Source organism: Amyelois transitella, chromosome 7, assembly GCF_032362555.1.
Source record: "Amyelois transitella isolate CPQ chromosome 7, ilAmyTran1.1, whole genome shotgun sequence".
Lineage (NCBI taxonomy): Eukaryota > Metazoa > Arthropoda > Insecta > Lepidoptera > Pyralidae > Amyelois > Amyelois transitella.
This window is the reverse complement of record NC_083510.1, coordinates 920,150-929,141: the sequence shown is the minus strand read 5'-3', so window position 1 is coordinate 929,141 and position 8,992 is coordinate 920,150.

The following is an 8,992-nucleotide window of genomic DNA, read 5'->3' as shown; positions in this document are numbered from 1 at the left end:
ATATACTGCTGTATTTGCAGCTTCAGCCCAAAATTTCTTATCTAACTTTGCATCATACAATAAACATCTTGCTTTCTCAACGACTGTACGGTTAGCTCTTTCACACAGTCCATTTTGTTCTGGAGTATAACTATTAGTTTTCTGATGGATGATACCATTCTGTTTCAAAAAATTATCGAACTCCTTGTTACAAAATTCTAGTCCATTATCAGATCTCAATATTTTAATTTTCTTATTTTGCTGATTTTCTACAACTGACTTGAATTCTTTAAATCTGATAAAAGCTTCACTTTTTTTCTTCAGGAAATATATGAAAGTCATGCGACTATAATCATCTACAAATAAAAGGAAATATCTTGCTCCATTTAATGAACTTTTTTCCATAGGACCACAAATGTCCGTGTGAATTCTGTGCAAAACTTCTGTACTTCGTTCACCTATATGGGAAAATGGTAATCTCATTTGTTTTCCTTCACAGCAAATGGTACATTGAGATTTATTTATATTAAAATTGTTTTCATAAGACAAACCTTTCACAATACCATTTCTCATCTTATTCATATCTTGACTGTTAATATGTGCTAGTCTCCTGTGCCACAGGTTACCATTAGCTTTTGTAGCCGCTAACAAACAACTTGGTTCTTGTAACCTCAACTTATAAACGCCATCAGTTAAATCAGCAGTCGCCACCAAAATGTTATTCTTGTCTCTGATATAACAGTGCTTATTGTTAAATGAAACCTTATTTCCATTTTTTATAAGTTGACTTACTGATAATAAATTTGTAGTTAAACTCGGCACACATAGCACATCTTTAACTGTTATATGACAATTCAATTCTGAGAATATTGTTACATCTCCGGAACAAACAACTGGCACTTTAGATTCATTTGCAACAACAATTTCTGACAAATACGGTATGCCCTTGTTTTCTATCCAAGTTTCATTCGGCGTAAAATGAGCGCTCGCTCCTGAATCAACAAACCAATCGTTCTTATTAAACTTTCCATTTAGAAAAACAACATTAAACACGCAATTATTAGCGTTTTTCTTTAGCAAAGGACACTGATTTCGATAATGGCCGTCTTCTTTACATTTGTAGCATGTTATTGTTTTTGCCGGTTTTTCATCTGTCAATGTCATTGACTTTTTATGTGAAGTTGACGTCCCGCCATATTTCTTATGTTTGTTAGAAAATCTATTTTTTGCCGCGAAAGCTGCTCCACTAGCTTCACCATCACTTGTCATTTCCATGTCAAGTAATTTAGATTTAATAACATCAGTATTTATCGAAATACCCGAATGCTCGATTGCCATAATCATTGGCATATAATGATCAGTTAAACCTGCCAATAAAAGCGATCCAACCCATTCTTCCGTTATAACAAATCCGGTGCCATTCAATCTTTGCGCTGTTTCGACCATTTGAGTCACATAACTAGCCATCGAATCGAAATTTTCGAGTCTTAAGGATATCAAATGTCGCAACAAAGTAATTTTTCTTGAGAAACCAGAGTCATCGTACATGGTCTTTAGCGTATTCCATAATTCTGCCGAACTCTTGGTGTTCTTTATATGCACGTATAACGATGGATCAATTGTTAAAATTAACTTAGCTTTGGTTTTTGCATCTTCCGCTGGTTTTGTTTCAAAATTTTCCGCTGGTTTGATGTACTTCTCCATACCTTCCAAGACCAACAAATTTTCAGCAGCAAAACACCACTCATCATAGTTCTCTCTGCCTTTTAACTTCGGCACATTGGCAATATAGTTTGTAGTCATGTTTCCGCGAAATACTATACACAAATTATCTATTTTAAAACATAAAATAACTGATAAAACGGCAAATGGAAGCCCATAACCACTTAAAAGACGTGTATGTTCGCAACAGACTTTATTCAAGTAATAAAAAGGAGGGAAGTACAATTTTGACATTTCGTTTTGTTACACTGACATTGCGTTTTGATACACACATTCTATCAGTAATTCTGTGCGAAATGTTCACAACAATTGTGTTTTTAGATAGAATAAATCAAACAGGCTAAGTTATTAGGAAAGGACAAAGAAAAGATTTACAGGACATCTTAATATAATAAAAATTGAGTTGAAGGATGAAGGCAGATAAGACATGCGTTATCAACTTTAGTGAATAGTTCCGCTATTTTTCTACTTTCAATCAATCATCAATTAAATTTCATGTAAGCGGAATTATTTTATTTTCTTACGATACCTACTTATAACCATTGTTCTAGCAACGTTAGCAAAGTTAATACATTTGAATAAGATATATACTTATTTGTTCTTTTTTAGAAAACAAATTAAACAAAATTGCATTAAAAAGTAAGTAAGTAATATCAAGGTGCAAATGCTAAGAGTTCTGTATTTATTTTGTGTCGAGTAGGTCATCGTAGCAACAGGTGCGCGTATAACGTAAGGACAAGAAAACCCGGGAGACGACATATAATATTGTTTTTATACTATGAATAAAAATATATTTAGTGTCGAGACACTTTAAGAAAGGCCCACGTTATAACGTTATCGTTAAAATCGACTAAGTAAATAAGCACATTCATTTAGGGCAAGCTGCTTCGGTGGTCTGAAAACGATGAAAAATCAGTCAAGAGAAAGGCTCATAAACTTGGGATTATTCCCTTAGGTGATGGAGTAACCTGGACGATAACTCATATCCTATAATAAACGTTAATAAATTGAATTTATATTTTTTTTACACAATGCAACTCCACGGATTTCTGAAGCCGGGTTCGACCAGCCGTAATTAAGACCGCCGCGTCGGTGGAAGACACGCGACTGCGCAGACGCAGATGCGAACATTTTACAATATTTTTTTATGGCTGCACTAGCTATGCAATTCAATTATTAGTTTACGACTTATTGAAATGATACATTAATAATATATAAAATTTAATTAATTTATTCGACGAAGATGTGGAATTTTTCTTCTGTAAAAATGTTTATTTGTTTAAATACATACATCATACATATAATCACGTCTATATCCCTTGTGGGGAAGACAGAGCCAAAAGACCTATAGGCCTCGTTTACCTGTTTGGAGATTAATGATAGAATTGAGATTCAAATAGTAACAACCCATCGCCTAAAAGAAGAATCCCAAGTTTTATGGCATATCCCTTAGTCGCTTCTTACGACATCCAAGGGAAAGATAGAGTGGTACTATTCTCTTTTCTATTGTTGGCGGGAACCACACGGCACCTATTATTTGTTTGACGGACGGAATTTATTTGTTTATTTAATTTTATTTAATAATTATGTATATACGGATAGAAAAAAATACATGTGCTGCTTATTTCTAATGAAAACTCTTCTATACTCAAACGAGAAGATTAATATGCTAAAAAAAAGTCTCGTGGTTAAGAAAAGTCATAATTTTTTCCTCCAATTCACCTTAACGAGGCCTTTTAGTCTTAACTTTGTCTGCTTCGTAAAGAAAAAATACCTGATATAATAGAAATAGACAACACTATTATAAAATCTGCGTATAATATATATATGTATATATATGTTACTACTACGTCACAACACGTGACCCCAAAAGGTGAGAGCACTAACTTTACTATAAAAATTCGAATATATACGAGTTCATGCAATATTTTAAATGGTGCCGTGTGATTCCTGGCACTATTAGAAAAAAGAATAGGACCACTCCATCTTTGGCCCACAGATGTCGTAAAAAGCGACTAAGGGATATGATTATAAACTTGGGGTTCTTCTTTTAGGCGATGGGCTAGCAACCTGTCACTATTTGAATCTCAATTCTATCACTAAGCCAAACAGCTGAACGTGGCCTATCAGTCTTTGCAAGACTCTCTGTTTACCCCGCTTGGGATATAAACGTGATTATATGTATGTATATGTAATATTTAAAATCACGCCTCTCCTAGGCAGAAACTCTAACAGAATATTTGTTAAGTTTTTAACTGCATTTTAGCTCACATAGCTAGCAAAGTCTGCTTCTTAAGAGTGATTTTGAAAAGTGACTATTAAGTCAAAACCACATCAAATACAAAATAAAAAAATAACATTCATTATTATGGGACACTTCATATCACTTAATAATTGTCAAATCTTTTGGTTTCACAACATTGGTTGACGTCAAATAAATTACTTAAAACTAAGTTTACTGCCGCTTTCAAAGCGTCAGTGCAGAAGAAGCGGTAACAAACTGCACTGCAGCATTTTCTTCAACAACGTCAACTGCACAACTATCCAAACTTTGTATAGAAATGTGGACATTGAACAGATAAGAAATAATCTACTTACGCAAAATGACATAAAGGGCGTATCGAGATGGACATAAGGTACTCATCACGCGAAAGTTAATGTATGAATAAAATCGAAAGTGAGTTTCGATCGATAGCAATATCGAGTTACAATGGTAGGGCAGATCTCCGTAATGTGCCAGTTATATTTACTATAAGGCGCGAGAAACGTTAACCAGCGATAGTTACTTTTGGCTGAATGTAGGTGTTCCTATACCCAGTCTCCTTGGGTAGTCCTTCGACTTTTGTACGCCCTTGAAATGTTTGAACTATCTTTAACCCGAGATTTCTATTCCATGGTAATTTAAAGGAGCCTTTGCCTGAACTTGCCTCAAAGTCAATTAACTACAACTATACAAAATTTTGTCAATATCGGACTAGCAGTTTTTCGAACAAGCATCACAGGCAGACTTTCTTAGTGACTATGCTTTTAGTTAACTTTTAACTCAGACGAAACTGAGGCCACAGACAGACTGGACAGATAAAATGGTAGTAAATACACTCACTCAAAACATATATATATATATATATATATATATATATATATATATATATATATATATATATATAGATAATTACGTTTTAGCCTTTTGCGGGGTAGACAAAAACAAACGTCTTTAAGCCACATGTCTCTGAAGCTAAGTGATGGACAATTATCAAATTATTAATTTTTTGAGAAATATCCGCTCCATGCAGTCCCACTCAGGGAAACATTTAAAAACTCTTGTGACCCCTTTACTGACAGGTTTCATATAACATTGATGTCTTCATTAGAGTTCAGATTACTCCGAAACTTCGCATAAAATACGGCGAGCGCGTAAATGGTCAAATTTTGGTATTACAATCGACTAAAATGTTGCTCTATCTAAATAAATACAAAACAAAATATCATCGTCAGCATAGACGTAGTAAAAAAGTCGGATGGTGTGTGGCTTAAAAAAAAGTGAAGCATCGTAATGGAGGCGTTATGTGAGCGATGTGTGAGTAACAGAAAACTTACAATTTCGTGTGATAAATCTACGAGGCATCTATGACGCAATGGCGGCCGACTGTCACACTATTGGGTGAGTGTTTTGCGTGAGGCGTGTATTACTACAGTGGGCCGGCAGTTTATATATTATTGGTGCTTATTATTATTCATTAGAGTAGAATAGAATAGATTTATTTTCAAAATTGGATACAAGGTATCACTTATTGACGTCACATCACTTAAATCTTTTTTCATATCGTGTACTATAACTGTGCCGTGTGGTTACTGACGCTTTATAGTCAAGCCACTCCAGATCTTTCCCATAGATTTCATAAAAAGCGACTAAGGGATGGGCTTAGAAACGATTAGCTAGCAACCTGTCACTATTTAAATCTCAATTCCGTCATGAAGCCATACACACCTGAACATGGCCTTTCAGTCTTTTCGAGACTGTTGGCTCTGTCTACGCCGCAAGGGAAATAGACGTGATTATATATATGTATTATTAAATTGCGTGCGTGTGTGTATGTGTGACGCGGATCGATGTAGAGCTACCTTCAATACAGAGGGCCACCCTCGGCGCACACTCCTCGTTAGCGCAGTAATTGTTTAAATTGTCATAATTTCACCCGCATGGCTCACATAAATATTTATTTATCGTGTGATAACAATAATTACGAAGCAGTCATAGAATTCGAAATAAAATGAGACTATAGAAGTGAATTGTGTCGCCTCGGCAAAATATAGTAAGTCTATTGAATTGTAGTGATGAGACCATCTTCACAACTGCCCAAAAATTTTCAAACGTTGCTAGGCGACCACTTGAAGCTATAAGAATGATGTTCTTATAGCTCCAAGTACAACATGGTATTTCAAATTTTTTAACAATCTATTTATTTTAGGTCCCACTGTTAGGCATAGGACTCCCCTTTATTTTTCTCTATAGGCCTCTAATCTGAAGCATAGTTCTGCAATCAACTGAAAAATATACTCCGAGGTATATTACCATACCGTGTGGCATTTCTATTGCCTTACAATATTCCGATTTCTATGGTATCAGTCGATTTATAGCTCCAAATGACAGGAGGACTTATTTTTTGGTAGATTGGGATTACAAAGTACAGAGGTCATTATCATCGTTTTTTATTTAATGTACAAAAATTGCATGATTTCTCTTGATGAGTGAAACTTGTGAAAGAGTAGTTATGCATGAATTGTTGATAAAGCATAATAATATGTCTCATATATCAATAATATGCCGTGTGGTTCCCGGCACCATTACAAAAAAGAATAGGACCACTGCATCTCTTTAACACGGATGTCGTAAAAGGCGATTATAAACTTGGAATTCATCTTTTAGGCGATCGGCTAGCAACCTGTCACTATTTGAATCTCAATTCTATCACTAAGCCAAACAGCTGAGCGTGGCCTATCAGTCTTTTCAAGACTGGTGGCTCTGTCTACCCCATCATGTGTATTGTATATGTCTCATCAGGGCTTTCCTCCTCGCAAGCTTCGCTCGTTCGTTCAATTAGAAAAATGTGCGTCGGTGAACACATCGTAAGGGTTAACTTCCCCTGGAAAGGTTACCGAGGGCAGACGGGAGTCGCTTTGTGTAAATACCTGAATCACCCAATCCAAGATCATGGTCAAAGACCAGGAAGAGTCAAAGACACCCCTAGGAGGTGAGAATGTAACTGTTACTAACGCCAGCGGGGAACAAGAAGAGTTATTATACAGTACAGTACATACATATGTATAATCACGTCTATGTCCCTTGCGGGGTAGACATAGCCAACAGTCCTGAAAAGACTGATAGGCCACGTTAAGCTGTTTGGCTTTATGATGGAATTGAGTTTCAAATAGTGACTGGTTGCTAGCCCATCGCCTAAAAGAAGAATACCAAGTTTATAAGCCTATCCCTTAGTCGCCTTTTACGACATCCATGGGAACGAGATGGAGTGGTCCTATTCTTTTTTTTTTATTGGTGCCGGGAACCACACGGCAAGTATATATATATATATATATATACAGTACAGAATTGAAAAAAATTAAATAAAGTGAAACAACTATTTTCTCGGTTCCCACGGTAACCGGCGCAACAGGTAAGACATACCTGCCTTATTACGAAGTAAATAACCATTATGTTATACAATAAACAAATTATCCGATCATAAAACAAAACCTTTACAGGTGTCCAACAATTTTACAGTCACACTTTCTAAGGAAAAGCAAAAAAAAACGGAGGCGAAATGTTCTCACGATGTTCGCCACATGTTGGGTGACTAAAGGAAAGGTAAAAAGAGCCTTTGTCGCAAAGATAAAGGTAAATGAGGCTATTTAAAACAGGCAGGTTGTAGGTGTGTGAAAGCGGCCTTTGCAAATGCTTAGAAGTGTGAACGGTGATAAACTCATTAACAAAAAATTATAAGCTGTGCCGTGTGGTTCCCGGCACCAATACAAAAAAGAATAGGACCACTCCATCTCTTTCCCATGGATGTCGTAACAGGCGACTAAGGGATAGGCTTATAACTTTGAGATTCTTCTTTTAGGCGATGGGCTAACAACCTGCCACTATGTGAATCTCAATTCTATTATTAAGCCAATCAGCTGAACGTGGACTATCAGTCCCCATGACTCCAAGTCATCCATGTAGAACGAGATTGAGTGGTCCTATTTCTTTTTTTAGTGCCGGGAACCACACGGCACTAAACCCGTACTTTCACATCGCCAAATACAGAATGCATTCGGCGATTCACTTTGAAGAGTCACCGAGCAAAGCTTAACTAGATTCAGAATTTAAAAAAAACTGATTCAAAATACTGTCGCAGTTATTGAATCATCATGTTCCCAAGAAGTGACCAAAATCTGTCATTCCCATACTATGAATGACCAAGCCTAACGGTGTCCGACAATTTGCCTCACATCCGGCCCAAAAAAATGGTATAAACAACCACGTAATGGAACCCTCAGGTAGACCCATTCATAAAGGATGAATGAAATTTCTAAGGTTTATTTTTTTTTACTGAGGATCTACCTTTGAGATACGCACGTGCGTCTTTAGTGTTGGTAGGAAATAGTATTGTCGAAGTAAGTCGGTGTTTTTTTTTTTCATAATCATATTCATTAAGTCCGCCTATTGAGTACTTTACCGATTTTGATTGTTAAAATAATTAATAAATAATTTATTCCTTGATTATGATTACAATAGGTTAATTATCTAGGTATAGTTTTTGTGCACTAATATTTTACCTCTCAAGGCGTCGGAACTATATACATACATATATCTAAAAAGATGTAGTGGTCCTATTCTTTTTTCTATTGGTGCTGGGAACCACACGGCACAAAGGTTTAGCTTAGACCTAGATAATTTATGAAGAATCATGCAATGTCAAGACAGATTACAATAAATCTGGTTCCCGGCACCAATGGAAAAAAGAATGGGACCATCTCTTTCCCATGGATGTCGTAAAAGGCGACTAAGGGTTAGGCTTTGAATTCTCCTTTTAGGCGATAGGCTAGCAACCTGTCACTATTTGAATTTCAATTCTATCATAAAGCCAAACAGCTGAATTTGGCCTATCAATCTTCTCAAGTCAGTTGGCTTTATATGTATGTTGGTAGTAAAACCTTACGCAGCCTTACTTTTACATATTATTTACTTCGGCGAAGTCACTTTTCCACTCATCATTGATTCAGTTCTGTCGAATCGGTTGTTTTTTTT